This window comes from Telopea speciosissima, chromosome 2 (genome assembly GCF_018873765.1).
Source record: "Telopea speciosissima isolate NSW1024214 ecotype Mountain lineage chromosome 2, Tspe_v1, whole genome shotgun sequence".
In the NCBI taxonomy this organism is placed as follows: domain Eukaryota; kingdom Viridiplantae; phylum Streptophyta; class Magnoliopsida; order Proteales; family Proteaceae; genus Telopea; species Telopea speciosissima.
Genome location: NC_057917.1, coordinates 54,724,456 through 54,740,623, shown reverse-complemented (window position 1 = coordinate 54,740,623; position 16,168 = coordinate 54,724,456). Strand labels below are relative to the sequence as shown.

The 16,168-nt window shown below is 37.6% G+C and overlaps 1 pseudogene; it reads left to right on the top strand.

The window, feature by feature from the left end:
* Positions 1–279: 279 nt before the first annotated feature.
* On the top strand, positions 280–11,756 carry LOC122650879 (annotated as a pseudogene).
* Positions 11,757–16,168: the final 4,412 nt, after the last annotated feature.

Here is a 16,168-nt window from a genome sequence, read left to right as displayed (position 1 = left end):
TAACTCCATTTCTCTCTTTTGCCTATCTATGTCATTATCTTTCTCTCATAATAGTCCATCCCTGCCTCCATTGTTGCAGAGAACAAATGTCATCCTGGCTTGCGGTTCAACTAATCTATCAGTTTGTGTTCTTTAATGTCCCTGACTCCCTTCTTCTCTATTCCCCCTCCCCCCCTCCCCCCCCCCCCCCCCCCACATCCTTCTCTCTCTCTCATAATAGTCCATCCCTGCCTCCGTCATTGCAGAGAACAAAGACCTCCGTCGTTGCAATTTCACCCGATGGCTCTGTTTGCCAATGGTGGGAAGGATGGTGTGACGCTGGTATGAGACTTGTCTGAGACTAAGAGGCTTCTTTCGCGTGACGCTTGGGGTACTATTCACGTTTTCTGTTACAGTCTGAATAGATTTTGGCTTTGCGCGGCGACGCAAGAGAGTGTTAAGATTTGGGATCTGGAAAGCAAGAGCATCGTTCAGGACTTAAAACCCAATGCATCCTCTGTCAAGAATCAGGTATATTTGATTTTGGGGTTAATGTTTACTTGTTTGTTTATTAGAATTGCATGCTTCATTATCTTCTGTTTATTTCTGGGTATTTTTATTAGCTACACGTTTGCTATATTTATCTTTTCCATCTCATATACATATCAAGTGTTCGATCTTAATGATTCTTGAACATTGTGGTGACTGGTGATTGACATGGATATTCTTAATTCAAGTTTGGACGTCATCTTATTGGAATAACTAGCAAACCAGTTTATTTAATCCAATTAAACTTGGACCACCAATAACATGCTTGACATCTTCGTTCATCCTACATTTTCTTGAAATGGGTAGTTAGGCATGGGTTTTTTTGGTTGGTTTAGTTTATTGTTGTAACTTTTATTACATGTGTAATTCCTTGATACAAAAAATCAGTTTACCCCCCAATTGCGCTGATCAACATCATGCATGACATCCGTTGTTTGAGTCCTTGCTTTAATGCTTGTAGTTTCCATCATGTTTCAAGAGAGATGAACAGCGTGGCTGACTCTCTTGCTAGGAAAGCCCTATCTATAGCGTGTGAGACAGTTTGGCCACCTTCCACTCGTTGGATTTCGGAATTATGTAATTCGGATTCCTCGCGCTGGACACGCTTCAATAAATAAGTTTACTTCCTATCCAAAAAAAAAAAAAAAAAAAAAAAAAAAATCAGTTTACTAAGTTTCCCATGGTAACTGGATGTTCACATACTCAAATGTCTAAGCCTTTTGACAACAAATTGGGAAGGTATCTCTATTGATTCATAAGCACTATATCTTATCTCACTACAACCGAAATCATTATTATCTGTGCCTCTCTTTCTGATCAGCATCATAAGCTCTCTTTCTCTCTATTCGGTACACTTCACTTTCTCTACTAAATATTAAATCATTCTATTTTCGATCTAAGTTGTAATAGATTGAGATAATGACTTATGAAATGGTAGCCTTTCTTTGCATGAAAGATTACACTGTTTGAAGTTTTTGCTTTTCAAATTTGTTTTTTCTAATGAGCTATTGAATTTCAATTGTTTGTAACATTTTCAGGTTTCCTAATATGATTGTGGAGGTTTTGTGCTTTATGCCAAATCATTTGGGTCTTCCACAAGAACCGATTTCCTAACGGTTGCAGTCTCTTTCACTTTGTATTCTCACCCTCTTCCTCTTCTTTGTGCTTTTAAAGGTCAGATTCTTACCGCTCTTCCCTCTCTTTTTCTCTGATGCATTAGAGAGTTAGATATAACTTGATCTGTAGTGTATATCTCCTTGCTTAAAAGATTACATTGTTTGAAGTATTTTCTTTTCAAAATTCAAAATTTTCGTTTCTAATGAGCTATTCAATTTCAATTGTTTGTAACAGCTACCAGGCTTCCTAATATGATTGTGGAGGTTTGGTGCTTTATGCCGAATCATTTGGACCTACCACAAGAACTGATTAACTAACGGTTGTAATCTCTTCCTCTTCTTTGCACTTGTAAAGGTCAAATTCTCACTGTAGAGGTCTTGACAGAGCCTTCCAATTTTCCAGTGAAACTGGGTGGGTGAACCCTCGTGAGAGAAAGCAAAAAGATGCATCCATTTATTGGCAAATTCCTCTCCCCCCTCTCTTTTCCTCTGATGCATTAGAGAATCAGATATAACTTGATCTGTTGTGTATAACTCCTTCATCCCCATACGTTATAACTGTGAATCCATTAAACATCCATGAATAATTGAAAACTGACCACCTCTATTTTTCTTCTTGGCACAATTTGATGTATTGAATACTGAATATCGAATATAGCATATATACCACAGAACAGGACTACAAGTGTAATTGGAACTTGAAGGTTTCTCCATGAATTTCAGGTTTGCAGGTGAACAAATACATTTGCCAGTTGTGAGCTCTTCTTGAATACATCCGTAATGACCTATCTTTTTGTCATCCACCCCATGACTCTCCCTCTGTCCAAATGGATAATGCCGCAGACCCAGCCCAGTTCTGTCCTCTCCCCTTTCCATAAAGTATAAGTTAATCATGTTGCAACATCTTATTTGATGTATTGTTCTTTTTCACTTAGTTCCTCCCATTTCCATAAAACTTGAGTTCCCTTTTAATGGATTTATGTTTTAAAATCTGCACTTGTTCAAGTAATAATTCACTTGCCTCCTTTCCATGAATAATGTGATAGCAGTCTCATGTGTTGGTTTAATTGCATTTATTTTTTCCACTGATTTGTCCTTTTTTTTTTTTTTTTCTTTTCTTTAATGGCAATTTGATGGATTTTCCCCCTAGGTTAGTATGCCAGCAAATATATGCATGTAGAAAATTGACGTCAAAGATACAATGAGAATAAAAGGACCGTAAGAGCAACCATACATGCAAATAAAAGGTGGGGGGGATGGGAAACATAAATGGTTACTCTTTTTTTTTTGGTAAAGAATAAATGGTTACTCAAAGCAACGTACAAAGTCAAGTGCTACAACTTCAAATCCTGAAAATTCAGAAAATCAACCATATGCTACGTTTCGCTCGATTACTTTACTTTTTTTCTTATCTAAATACCCTCTCTCCCTCAATATCTTTTTTTATTTTATTTTTTCGAATTGTTGGTACCCCATATTATACTCAAATATTTTTTCTCTCTATCAAAACCAACCGACTCCTGTTTCCCTTCATCCCCCACTCCTTCAACTCCCGTGATTCCCTGTTTCCCATTTCTCCCTGCATCGCCTATGAGTGGCTCAACACTGATGGAAGTCCGTCCTCCTTCGACTTCCTTCTGAGGTAATTCATTTTCTCTCCCCTCCTCACTATTTGTTGTGTTCTTTGAAGTTCTGAAGTAGAACATCAGGGATGGACTTTGACAAGAATCTTATACTTTATTTTTTTTGGACAAATAGGTGTCTTCAACTGTGAAATATACTACATACTGTGAATCTGAGTGAAGGTCTTGCTTTACTTAATGTGTTATCATTTTCAATTAATTCAAGATTGATTCTGGGTTTTTCTTTTCTCTCTAACCCTGTTCGATTTTACCCATTAGAGGTTTTAGTTAGGATTTCTTTGCCGTTTCAACTTCATGCATCTCTCTCCTAGTTGGATTCAGTATGCTTTGCTATATCTTCCTTCACCAGTATACAAATTGCTATAACTTATTCCTTTCTTTGTCTGAAATATGTGTTTTGTCATGTTTTTTTGTTTGATATTGGTTGCTTCTCTCTCTCTCTCTATATATATCTTTACCTTTCCTTATATCGTCTCTCTCCGACTTAGTAATTAAAAGGTCTTGTAGCATAAGATGGTTTTCATCATTTATAGTAAGTCACACTTAAGATTAGCAAAGCAACCCCAAGACCAAAATCTTAGATTGGGAACTAGATAGAGAGTTCTTAATCATTAGGCAAAACAAACAAGAAAACTGCAAAAGAATCTAGCTTCAAAATCAATAAAATGAATATATGGCCTTTATGAACCAGAAATTTCATTAACCCAAAAAGCTCCATCAATTTCTGGTTTACTTCCTTTCTCATTTTAGGATTCCTCCTCCCAAGGCATGATAGAATTCAAAGGGCTTATTACAACGTCCATTACTCATCTCATTAACAGAAGTTGGAGACAAGAATGCTATTATTAATGGCTTTTAAAGGATTGCAACCTGGAATCACTGTAGAAAAATGGGGAGTTTGTACAAAGATGCACACAATTTGACAGCCCAATATGTGATGGGGATTAAGCACAATTCTTCCGACAAAAATATAGGGAATTAGTACCTAAATGTCCAGTCTGAAAATCATGGCCTATATTTGAGATGATTATATGAAACAGAATCTGAGAAAATTTTTCTGGAGGTTCTGTCACACACTGATTTTGGATTATGGATTTGGACTTTGGACCTCAGATCTTCCAATCATTTGGTGAAATGGGAGAACATGAGATATGCGAGAATGTATTCCAAAATGCTGCTGGATAGTGGGTGTTGGATAATGGATATGCCCTCCAGTAATGGGTTCTTCCAAATACATTGAGAAGGATAGCATTTATGAAGTTATGAGCTATACTAAACTAAACTGTGACAAAGATGAAGGCGTGTCTGTCTCCATGTTTTAGTAATTACTATGAAAGATTCCTCACTTTGTCTCTTTTTTCTTTTTCTCTAGAACATAATCTCTGCAAATTCCCTTTCTTTTCTGTTCCTCTCTTTTCTCCTGTTTTGCTACTGGCTGGATTCATCTACTAGAACAACTTATTGCAAACCATTGGGTCATGGGTGCTCAAGTTTTGTTACTATTTCTTTTGATGGGTCTTGGGTACTAATGAATATTTCAGGGAACACAAAAACCAGGAAGAGAAAACAGGGATAGAGACCACGGCAGAATATAATCTGAATCACTCCAAAATTGAATGTTTAAGTTTGTTCAGGAGGAAACAACTGAAAAGAAGAGAGAGAGAGAGAGAGAGATGAAAGCAGGAATAATACTACTTCAGAACCTAAATCAGCTTATTATTGGGTAGTAAGCTAATGTTTGTCATTTCCAGTGATTTTGATGTTTGCAGTAATCTAATATTTTGTCATTTCCAGCTATGGAAAATGTCTGGTTTTCAGAATTAGGATTTTCCTTGTTTGGTTAATTCCCTACCTTCTAAATCGTGATACAGATCATGTGATCTAGATTGGGATATGTTGGTACATCATGGGTTGGATTGGAATCAGGTTGGACCATTTCAACCAGATTATTAACCATTGAACCTTGATAATGATGTGCCAACATGCGTCGGGCTTGCAGTAGTGTGTTTTCTCGGATGTTTACAAACATCTTATTTTGGTTAGGTCCAATTTTCTGGGTACATATTTGAAGCAAATAAAAGTAATCTCTGCGAATTAAATATGTCAGTATGCCTCTTTTCCTTTTATACATTCTAAATATAAGAATTTATAATCAGAAGGAGGTCCTCCACTATGGATCCTTTGTAGGTTTTTTGCCAAGGATGATTTTAGATTAATGGGTTGATAAAATTTATAAATCAGAAGGAAGTTTTCCACTATGAATCCTTTGTAGTTTGCCAAGGATGATGTTGGATTAATTGGTTGATAAGGCCACAGTTTTGACTTCTTGCTCATCTATTTTGGTCATAAACTATGTATTTTCCTTGAGTGGTTTTCTTGAGGTAAAAAGTTCAGGCGCCAGTGGGAAGACCGGTTTGAGTTTTAAGAGGGGCCACTTTCTGCAAACGATTGGCAATGGTTAGGACCATTTCAATCCATCCCTCCCAGGACCCTGCCAAAACATGACTTTCACTGGGTTGCAGTTACATAATCTCGAGGTTATAAAATCAAGCATCTTGTTTAGAGCCCTTAAAGATGAGTGGAAGAACTAGGAACAAGAGACTCATAAATAAAAAAAATTTCAGGGAACTTATGAGTAACATCAAGAGTTGACAAGATGAAGGAAGAGTTTATTTATTATAATTTTTTTTTGAGTGCCATTGAATATACCACTGAGGTTGATATGGTGTGAAGTTGAGGTGTTTAATAGACAAGGAGAAAATTGAACGTTACCTGGATTGAAGAAGTGAGAAAAGATAGTAGTTGGCAATCGCTATGGCCTTAGGGTACAGCAGGACTGGATTCTTCCATCAGACCTGAGTAGTTGGGATAAGGATTAGTTAGTGTAATTTAACGTCTCTCCCTTTGTTTTAAGTTTCTGTTTGCTTGGATCTTTCATGGTAAATAGAGTCATGGAGTCTGGGTCAGACCAAATTCAATAAGAGCCAAATTATAATTGCTAACAAGTACTTGTCAGTTATTGTCCTTTTCTTTATATATGTTGGTGCTCGTTGTTAATGTTGAAAGTTTGCATTTCAGGGTACAAAGGCTTTTTGTAGCGGTGGTGATCAATCACTGAGAAGCACAGATGGATATGCTGATTTTGAAAACTTTGGTCGTCTTAATGTTCTAGACCTACAGGTGGAATTTATTCTGAGAGAACTGGTTGTTCGGTACTGTACAGCCTTCTTGTCCTTATTATCTGTTGTTTTTTCTTGTTCTTATTTGTTTTCCTGCAATTAAAAAAAATATTTATATCGAGATAAACGTTAGTCGTCTTAATTGGGAGAGCCTTGGCGCAACGGTTAAGTTGCGCTATTGCAACCCTTTTGGTTGTGGGTTCAAAACTTGGAAACAGCCTCTCCTGCAAAGCAGGGTAAGGCTGCATACATTTGCCCCTCCCAGACCCTACAGTAGTGGGAGCTTCTTGCACTAGGATGCTTTTTTTTTTTGTGTGTAAATATTAGTCTTCTTAAGATTCAAGCAGTGGTATATTATCTATTTTTTTCCCCGGAATATACTCCTGTATTTTCTATAATCCTTCTGTATTATTTCTTCAATTCTCCTTGTTTTCATACAGGTACAAATTTGTCGTTTCCCTAAACCAGTAATAGCCATGGTAATTCTCTCTCAGTTTTTATCTCTATATGTCTGATATTCTTGTCATTTGTCCTGTGAATTAACCATCTTTGTCTCTTCTCCAGGTTGCAGGCTATACTGTTGGAGGAGGGCATGTATTGCACATGGTGTGCGATCTAACAATTACAGCTGATAATGCTATTTTTGGTCAAACAGACCCAAAGGTCCTTATCTTGTTCATCTTGTCACTTGTTATTACCCGACTTAAATTTTTGACCAGCCATTGTTTAAGACTGACATGCGCTGATGAAACTTTGTTCACTTTGACTTGACTTACTCGGATCATTTATCATTTTCAGGATACCAGTCACTTGGTGATAATTGAAGTGTTAAGAAACCTCTGAAGTCTAAACATCACTTGGAACTTAAGATTTGATACTGCAATTCATAATCAAGTTAATTCTATTTCATGAAATTTCTGAATATTGATGGCTGCAAATGTGTCTTCTACACAGTAACCACTAAAAACTTGCCCAAATCTCCCCTCCTCACGGGAAAAAAAGTATCCTTATAATTCCTTTGGCTGTTTCATAACAGAGTGCTTTTGAAAATGTAAGTTTATTTATCCTTAATAGTGTACCATTTAACATACTCTTCTTCTTGGTCAATCTCTATGTTTCAGCATGTTTAAAATGTATGATGTTCTAGATTGTCAATTAGACAAATAACTAGATCAGGCCATAGTTATCCTGTTTAAGGGTGGAAAAGAAAGAGTACTGAGATTGTGTGGCAAACATTGTCACTGGCTGCTTGCACATTTGCATTTTAGGTATTAGTTTCAGCATCCCTACAGAGCTCATGTAAGACCCTAAATCCAGATAAAATATGGTGCTGGCCCTCACGGACCATCGTTAAATAACGGTTGAAATCTGTCACTTACTAAATGCAGAAACTATAGATAACATACATCAGAGACATTAGAATATCGCAGCGGAAATACTTTAAACATTCCTCTAATCATCTGTAAAACTTTGGCATCAGCCATCATACTGTCACATCCCTATTGCTAGTTTGCTACTATCATAATTACACTACTGAAACTATGTCTGTACTTTTACATCAAAAGACTATCTGTCAATATACACTTCAAGTACATCAATACATCAAAGGTCTCTGATCTCTCTGATCAACTACTCGGAAGGCCTGACATCCTGCCTTCTACTCTCCGGATACAATCCTTACACTGGCACTCAACATGTGCAAACTCTGTAAAATGATCACAAACTATGGGGTGAGCTCAACTAGCCCAGTGAGAAGAATAGATTTCACATAATGCTCATGAATGTAATCAATCATGCTATTAACATGCTATTAACATAATATGTAAATCTGTATACTATAACTGATCATACATAAAACAACATGCATGACATTTAAAACTAACTGGGAAAGCATGCTTACTGAAAATATCTTTATCGTGCTTTAACTTTTCTTTACTTTTTTATTCACTCCTGAGAGTGACACCCACATGCTCCTCCCTCAGCGCCTCTCCCTTTTTTTACCCCTAACTTTGGGACTCAAAGGATCTGGGTCGTATCTTAAGAGTCGCCTGGGTGAGCTCTCGGTCTCTCTGCTATTTTCTTTCTTATCTTTGTTGTGCTCAACATATCATATATTTCATTTCTTATAAAACGTGTAAGAGAGTGCTATGTCATAATCTCAAAACATGTTGTGGTATGGAAACAATGGTGATATGACTAGAATTCCCTCACCTGTCTGAGTTTCTACTGGACTCAACAGTGTCTTTGACAAATCTCTGTCACCTTTCGGATCAAACTGGACCTCTACACGACATTTCATTCACATTAAGCTTCTCTTTTATACTCTTTTTTTTTTTTTTTTGGACTATCCTACTCAAGGGCCCATAGGCCAACTACAAGCTAAGGGGAAGGCTAAGACAAGCCCACAATCTACAACTAGGGGGGGAGGGGGGAGGGGGAGAAAGGTGCCTTTTTTTGGCACAATATGCAATCCAGGAGAATCGATCCCTTGACCTCCTGGGGGGGCATGCACCAACTTGCAATGCCACCAACCAACTGAGCTAGCAGTTGTTTGTTCTTTTATACTCTTGGAATGATGGGTATAGTCCCCCACCATCCATACTTAACTAAACTTGTCTCTATAGCCTACTTGGGCATCTATTCACCACCGGTCGATCCCTAAATCGGACTGGTAGTCAAATTGGAAAAACCTAAACCGAAAAATAGAGTTTTTACTATTTTTTCTTCCATAACTTAATGGAATCTCATCTCCTTTCTATATAATTCATTTTGACACTATCATAACACTATTAGGGAACTTTCTAACATATTAGATCATCTTAAAACTCTCAAGTATCGAAGGACCTTAGAGTTTACCTTTTTAGAGCTTCAAAACCTTAACTGGGGAGATTTCCTTTGGTTTTTGTGTTTCCTCTTCAATCCAAAGAGTGTCAACCATGATTTGGTGCTTAAATCTTCAAGATCTGGAGCCTCAAACCCTCTCTCTCTCTCTCTCTTCCAAGTGTTGGAACACTTAGAAATGAGCTGAATCAGCTCTTTTAAAAGACCTTTTTCGGTGTAACCGGTCGATTACCATTCTCCAGTCAGTTGTCGAAACCGGTTGGTCACAGTGGCTGCTTACTCGGAATTCCTCTGGTCGACCAATGCTCATTGTTTCGGCCGTATCTCAGCCAAACACATCCAAATGACCTCATTCGTTTTCCCATGGAAAGATAACTCAATTTCCCATGTTTTTCATGTTTTGAGATTTTCCATATTCTGACTCGATGGTCCTCTAAAACTCAAGTGAAGTTGACACTTCACCTCAAATCGTACCTCTAACAGCTTTTCTCTAAGCTGTGGAACACCGGTAGGGTCCACACTATTCTTAGGGTCATCCAACCCACTCAATGCTATAAATCATGTAAATCATATTTACCTGTAATGTCAATAACTGTTTGTTGGGCTAACTTGAACCAGATTCCTTCGAAACGATCCCGCATTGTACGTATTAGTCATAAACCTCAATGATCAATACTTATAAATAAATCCTTTTTCTGGGATGGGGTATTACAGGATTTGCTGCTCTCCCCTTCCAAATCCCCTTCATTGCAGCAAGCCTACCTAAAAATAGAATAGGGTTTCATCTTTTTATCACTTGCTATCAACTGAGATGGTTCACATGTGGAATGACCTACATTACCTGGATGTTTCAAAATCCATACTCATTTCCTTGCCATACCCAGGCAAAAAAGCCAATGATCGCACCTGTTAAGGGTCATGTGATGGAAGTCAAAAGCTCTAGACAAGCAAGGGGAAGCCCAAAAAGGACTTGGATTGATGTAGTGTGAGAGAAAAGGTGAAGGTTTATGAACTAAAGGAAGATGTAGTTCTTGACATAGTGGAATTGTGGAACAGTATTCTTATAGCCAACTATTATAGTTGGGATCATGGAATTTGATGTTTGAAGTTTTGGTCAATATCACCAAATATAGTCGTTTTGATGGGGAAGGGAATTGAAGTATTTCAAAATTTTTGGTTGACATGGATTGAAGTTATGCATATTACATGATTAAAATTAAAATACTTTGGTTTCTGTCACGACTGAAATCATGATTAAAATTAAAATTTGATTATTTGGTTGAGAAAATGTCACGGTAATTGATGGATGCTCAAGCTATTCTTCATGTATGATTATTGCAGGTCGGGAGCTTTGATGCAGGTTACGGAAGTTCCATTATGTCTCGCTGGGTAAGCCTCTAAGAAAGAGATGCCTTTTCTTTTGGTCACCAGATTACCTTGTCCAGTGGATACAGAACCAAAGTAATGGACACAATTCTAAAACAATTTAAAGCTCCATCTTTTTCTACAGCTTCCTGAGCTTCTTGCTGCTAATATGCAGTCCCACCATCCCCAATTTCACCTTGGGTTCTCCGCTGGTTCTCAAGTTCCAGCTGTACGTTGCATCATCCATTTTATGCTCACTTGTGAACTTGTTCTAATTCTTTGAGAGGATTTGGTTTTTTTCTTTAATCTATTACATTTGTTATTAACTTCTAGAACTTCTCTTCTGCTCGATCAGATTGGTCCTAAAAAAGTGCGTGAAATATGGTTTTTGGCAAGATTTTACAGTGCGTCTGAAGCAGAAAAAATGGGCCTACTTAACACCATGGTGCCGGTTAGTTCCTCATTAAGTCTTTAACCACTTTCTATGGGAATGCATTCAAGAAACACTTTTTTAGTTCCCTTCTCTTACTACGTGCATCGTGCACTGACAGAACAGACAATATAGTTTTTCTGGTCAACAAACTATACCTGATTTTTCACTTTAACCAGCTTGAAGATTTGGAGAAAGAAACTCTTAAATAGTGCAGGGAGACCCTAAGAAACAGTCTCACTGCACTTTGGGTTCTCAAAGCTTCTCAATATGCGGTTGATGATGGTCATGCTGGTCTGCAGGTATCTCCAAAGTTCTGATATAACTTTAAGGCCCAAGGTTAGCTGTGTGATGTAATTTTTTAAACTTTAATACTAAACAGTTTGGACTGCATGATCCATGTTGTTTTGCACTGATCATCGGATATGGTGGCTTTGGTCTGCTTTGACACAAACAGTGGAAAAATCCCTCACACCCTGCGGACCTTATTTTTCTTATCATTCTGATTACAGGAGCTTGGTGGAAATGCTACACTTATATTTTATGGTACCGAGGAGGGGAATGAGGGGAAGACAGCCTATGTGCAATGCAGACACCCAGATTTCTCAAAATTTCCTCATCGACCTTGGTATTAATTTGCTACTGTGATTGCTGGCATGGCTAAGCTGGACCATCTATTTATACGTATCTTCTGTATCATCCATATGTATGTATTCCTTGTTGGCCTCTGTCCAATTCCCTACACATTTATTGCAGTTTCCCCCTCTTATCATTTGTATCATCCATATGTATATTATCCTTGTTGGCCTCTGTCCAATTCTCTCATCTACTTAAAAATGATGAGAGAGATGGTAGGCATGTGATGGGGCTCGTATTAGGTGGCCGTGTCTGCCTGCGTTTTTCCCAATAATTAAATACCTTGGTCATACTTTCTGGGAAGAAAACAAGTAAAAGAGTCACCTTATTAAGGCCTGTTATTTCTTTCATGTCAATCTGTTGGATAGTGAATGTTGTCACCCACTATATTTTAAAATAGACAGTAAAGTGTTACCCTCATCGGATTCTATGGGAGTCCTTTTTTCTCTGAGGATCTTCTAAAGTTGTACTTCAGTCTGCCCGGTGAGAGAGGCTTAATAATAAAAATTTGGGTAATTACGAAACTCAACCCCTGAAAATGGAACGCTATCTCAAGTCAAGTCATCCCTTCTTATTTGAAAATACTAGAACACCCTCTGTATTAGAGCCCCGTATATTAGAGATTAGTCCCTATCGTTAGTTTAGTTTTACATTGTTTGTTAACTGATGATGATGAAGTCAACTAGTTAAATTTATTTAAAACCCTAAACTACCCTTAACAAATGTATATAGTTACTATTTTACCCTTAGATCTAAAAACCCCCTCAACCCAACATGTACTCAAGGAATCAGAGTGGTCAGCGGTGTTTGGACCGATCATTGGGTCTACTGGGTTGGACCGCTTATTGGTGGTGGACTTGCTGGTCTTGTGTACGAGAACTTCTTCATCGTCAGATCTCATGGTCCTCTCCCTAGAGGCGAAGAAACTTTCTAGACCCTCCATGAGCCCATTTTAATATCTCTCTCTCTCTCTCTCTCTCTCTCAACTATCTATGCTTGTATGTTGTAGCTCATAGCTCATGCTCTTGTACTTCTCTTGTTGTAAATTGTGAGTGCTGTGCTTATCTTTCCACAAGCCCCGTAACTATTATAATCTACGCTGGGTTGTTGTACTTTTGTGGTTAATTGAGTTTCTACAAGAAATGGTCTTGTCATCGGTGGTGCTCCAATCATCAAATCCGGCATCTAGAACAAGGACAACTTATCCTGTCTTGGTCTATTCTCTTGATAGTTGAGACAATCAAGGATGCCTTGTTATGAAATTCCGATCATAAACCATACAATAAATTCAGAACACAATGTAATGAAATATAGGACAAAATTGTGCTGCTACACTTGCAGCAGGAATGTTCCTGCTACAAGGTTGGCAGCCAAGGAAATGACATCTTAAAGGATATTTTCCCAAAGGGTAAGTGATCGAATTATTCCATTTCCTTGGTTGCTAGCCTTGTAGAAAGAACATTCCTGATACAAGTGTAGTAGCAAAATTTTTTCCTGAAACATAAAGAAGAAATTGAGCATACATTGCACTGTTCGTCTATTAATGGTGAATAATCAAGAAAATATTTTTCGAATACTCAACGATCACAACCTTGATCCGAGTCTTCTATAAGCTTCTGTCAGTCTTTATTTGTTTCTCTTCTTTGTGGGAGAAGAGAGGAATGTCAAACATAAACTGCAGGGACCCATGACCATAGTATTTATAATATTACCCCAACCCTACTTCACTTCCATAATGAATAGGATTGGCCTATCTCTAAGATTGACAGACCAAACCGGTTCATGTACGTAGACTCCCAGCAAACTATTAATTCTATAATTAATTAAGCTCACTCAATTGAGAACTCTAACAGTCTCCCACTTGGGATACATTAATTATAAAATCACCATAGAGTGGTGTGACCATAGAATCACATTACAAATAATTATCACAAAACGTTGATTCATCCAATAAACATACTCATGTTAAACGATAGCAGAAGATATACCCCAATATATGACAAACAACTTTCTGTCATTACAAACAAAAGTCCATTTATTAACATGAACCGCCTTGAGATAGATATAACCATGGAAATAATATTTCATATATGTACTTTCTTTGATTTTATAATTAGTCTACTTAAGAATATCCTTCTAGCAATAAACTTTGATATTAATCATTACTTTGGCAAACCGACTTTGGTTATTACCGTTAAAACAACATTAGTCAAATAAAATCATAAAAAGAGTACCAATAAAATGAACAATGAAATATTAATTCTTCATAAACATAAAGGTAAATATCATAATCAATGTTAATAAAAAACTTTGCCCAAACAAATAGGCTAGGGCTCTGTATGGTAATGTTCTATTTTAGTGTTTTTGGTATTCTTCCATTTTTTTGGACTAAAAACTGAATGGTATGTCCAGTTTGATTTTTTTATTTTTTGAAACAAACCGGGCACTTGGCATACTTTTAGCACACATTTGCAAAATTCCAAATTGGTGTTTCTCACTTGGTAGAAACACTTCTACCAATTTTCGGAGAAACACAAGTCCGACTTAAGTTGACGAGAGCAATAATAGAATTTGCCATCTAAAACATAACAATGTGTAAAAGTAGCCCTAAATCGCAAAGGTCTCTCATCTTCTCAACTCATCTAAGCAAGAACGACGACCTCTGCAACTCAACCTCTCCATCTTCGCGCACGACCTCTCCTCTTCGCTCATGACCTCTGCTACACAACCTCTCCTCTTCGTGCTTGACCTCTGCAACTCGTCCTCTCCATCTTTGCGCTCGACCTCTGCGACTCGAGCTCTCATCTTCGCATTCCGACTCTACTTCTCTGTGAAGATTCACCTACAACCTCTGCTCCTCATCCCAAGACTCACCGATGGTTAATTTGTGATTTATGATAAACCCTGATCCACAAATGGCCACTCCCAAAGTACCTCCAACTATGTGCCCTGCCCGCTTGTACTTTTTGTTTCTGCTCTTTCTAGTTTTGTCTCTATACAGAAAGTCTTCGAGGTTCATTTATTAGGGGGATCTAATGTTGGAATAAATCGATCCGAATAGGGACAAAATCCCAAAAGCCAGGATCTCCATAGGGCGTTCAAGAACACAATCAAATAAATAATAGAAAATAGGGATAGAACCACTGACCTTGTTTCGCATCCATAGTGATGATGATTGCAGCGAAAAATAAAGAACAAAGATCTAGGCGCTTCCCCTCTATTCCCAAAGTAACTGGCCTGATGAGAATACCGAATGCGCAGGGACGACGAACACTGAATATCTCCCTCTCTTTCTAGAATGCACTCCTCAATAGCAATTGAGAATAATAAGTTGTGTTGGGTAGAGGGGGGACCTAGCTCTCCTTATATAGTAATCCCTATAGGGTCTGACTCATCACAGTCCCAATAGGAATCTATCTGGCCCACACTAAGCCAGTCCACATTAGACTTCTAATATAACTTAATGACCCCACTTTATTAGACCAAAACCCTAATTAGCCTGGTTTAGGGATTTAATTATGTCCATATAGAATTTTATTAGAACTAAAATTCTAACATTCTCCCACTTGGACTTACATTAAATTCCTTATTTTTAAAAGGATTTAAAAACAGTTTTGACCAAAACAAATCACAGGCTAACAACTCTTTAAGAAAACTTTATGTGCACAATTTTTAAAATAAATTGGTCTAGAGGTCATATTAGAAAGTCAATCCTATCCCATAGAATTTTAGACACCGAATCATGGCGGTAACTGCATCTATGATCAAGCGACACAGAGCCTTCCATGGTCACGAGAGTCCTCAACTCTACTAACATGGATACAATGTGGTAGTGTGGCAACGAGATAATAGTCACGCAGTGATTCCTTATGTATTATCCGTTTATCAGTCCAAAATTTCTCTTCTTTAAGTGGCATAGGCTCACTAGAGAAATAAACTTCGTGATTCTAACAAATCTGTATGTCTCATCAGAAATAACTCGAGTTATACTTTATGTGTTACAAGACATACCTTTAGGCTAACAACTTAATGCCCCAGCCTTGCTTAAGGTTAACACATTCCTTAAGACTTTAAAATCAGAAATATATACATCATGTCAATAAATAAAACACTCATGTGTTTAAAAGAAACTGCATGCAATGACACCTGATATGTATATAAATCAAAGTTTACCATAAGGTAAAAATACTGATGAAAAGAAACTTTAAAATGAAATGAAGCAAAATAAAGCAAACTCCCACTAACTAACCACATCCCATGATGCAACTAAGCCCATGCCCATGACATGTCTCTCAAAAACACAAGGGCGAAGACCTTTGGTTAGGGGATCTGCAACCATATCATCTGTACTAATATGCTCCACTGTAATGTCACCTTCCTTTACTCTCTCCTTTATGGTCAAATACTTGACCTCCATGTGTTTAGACCCTC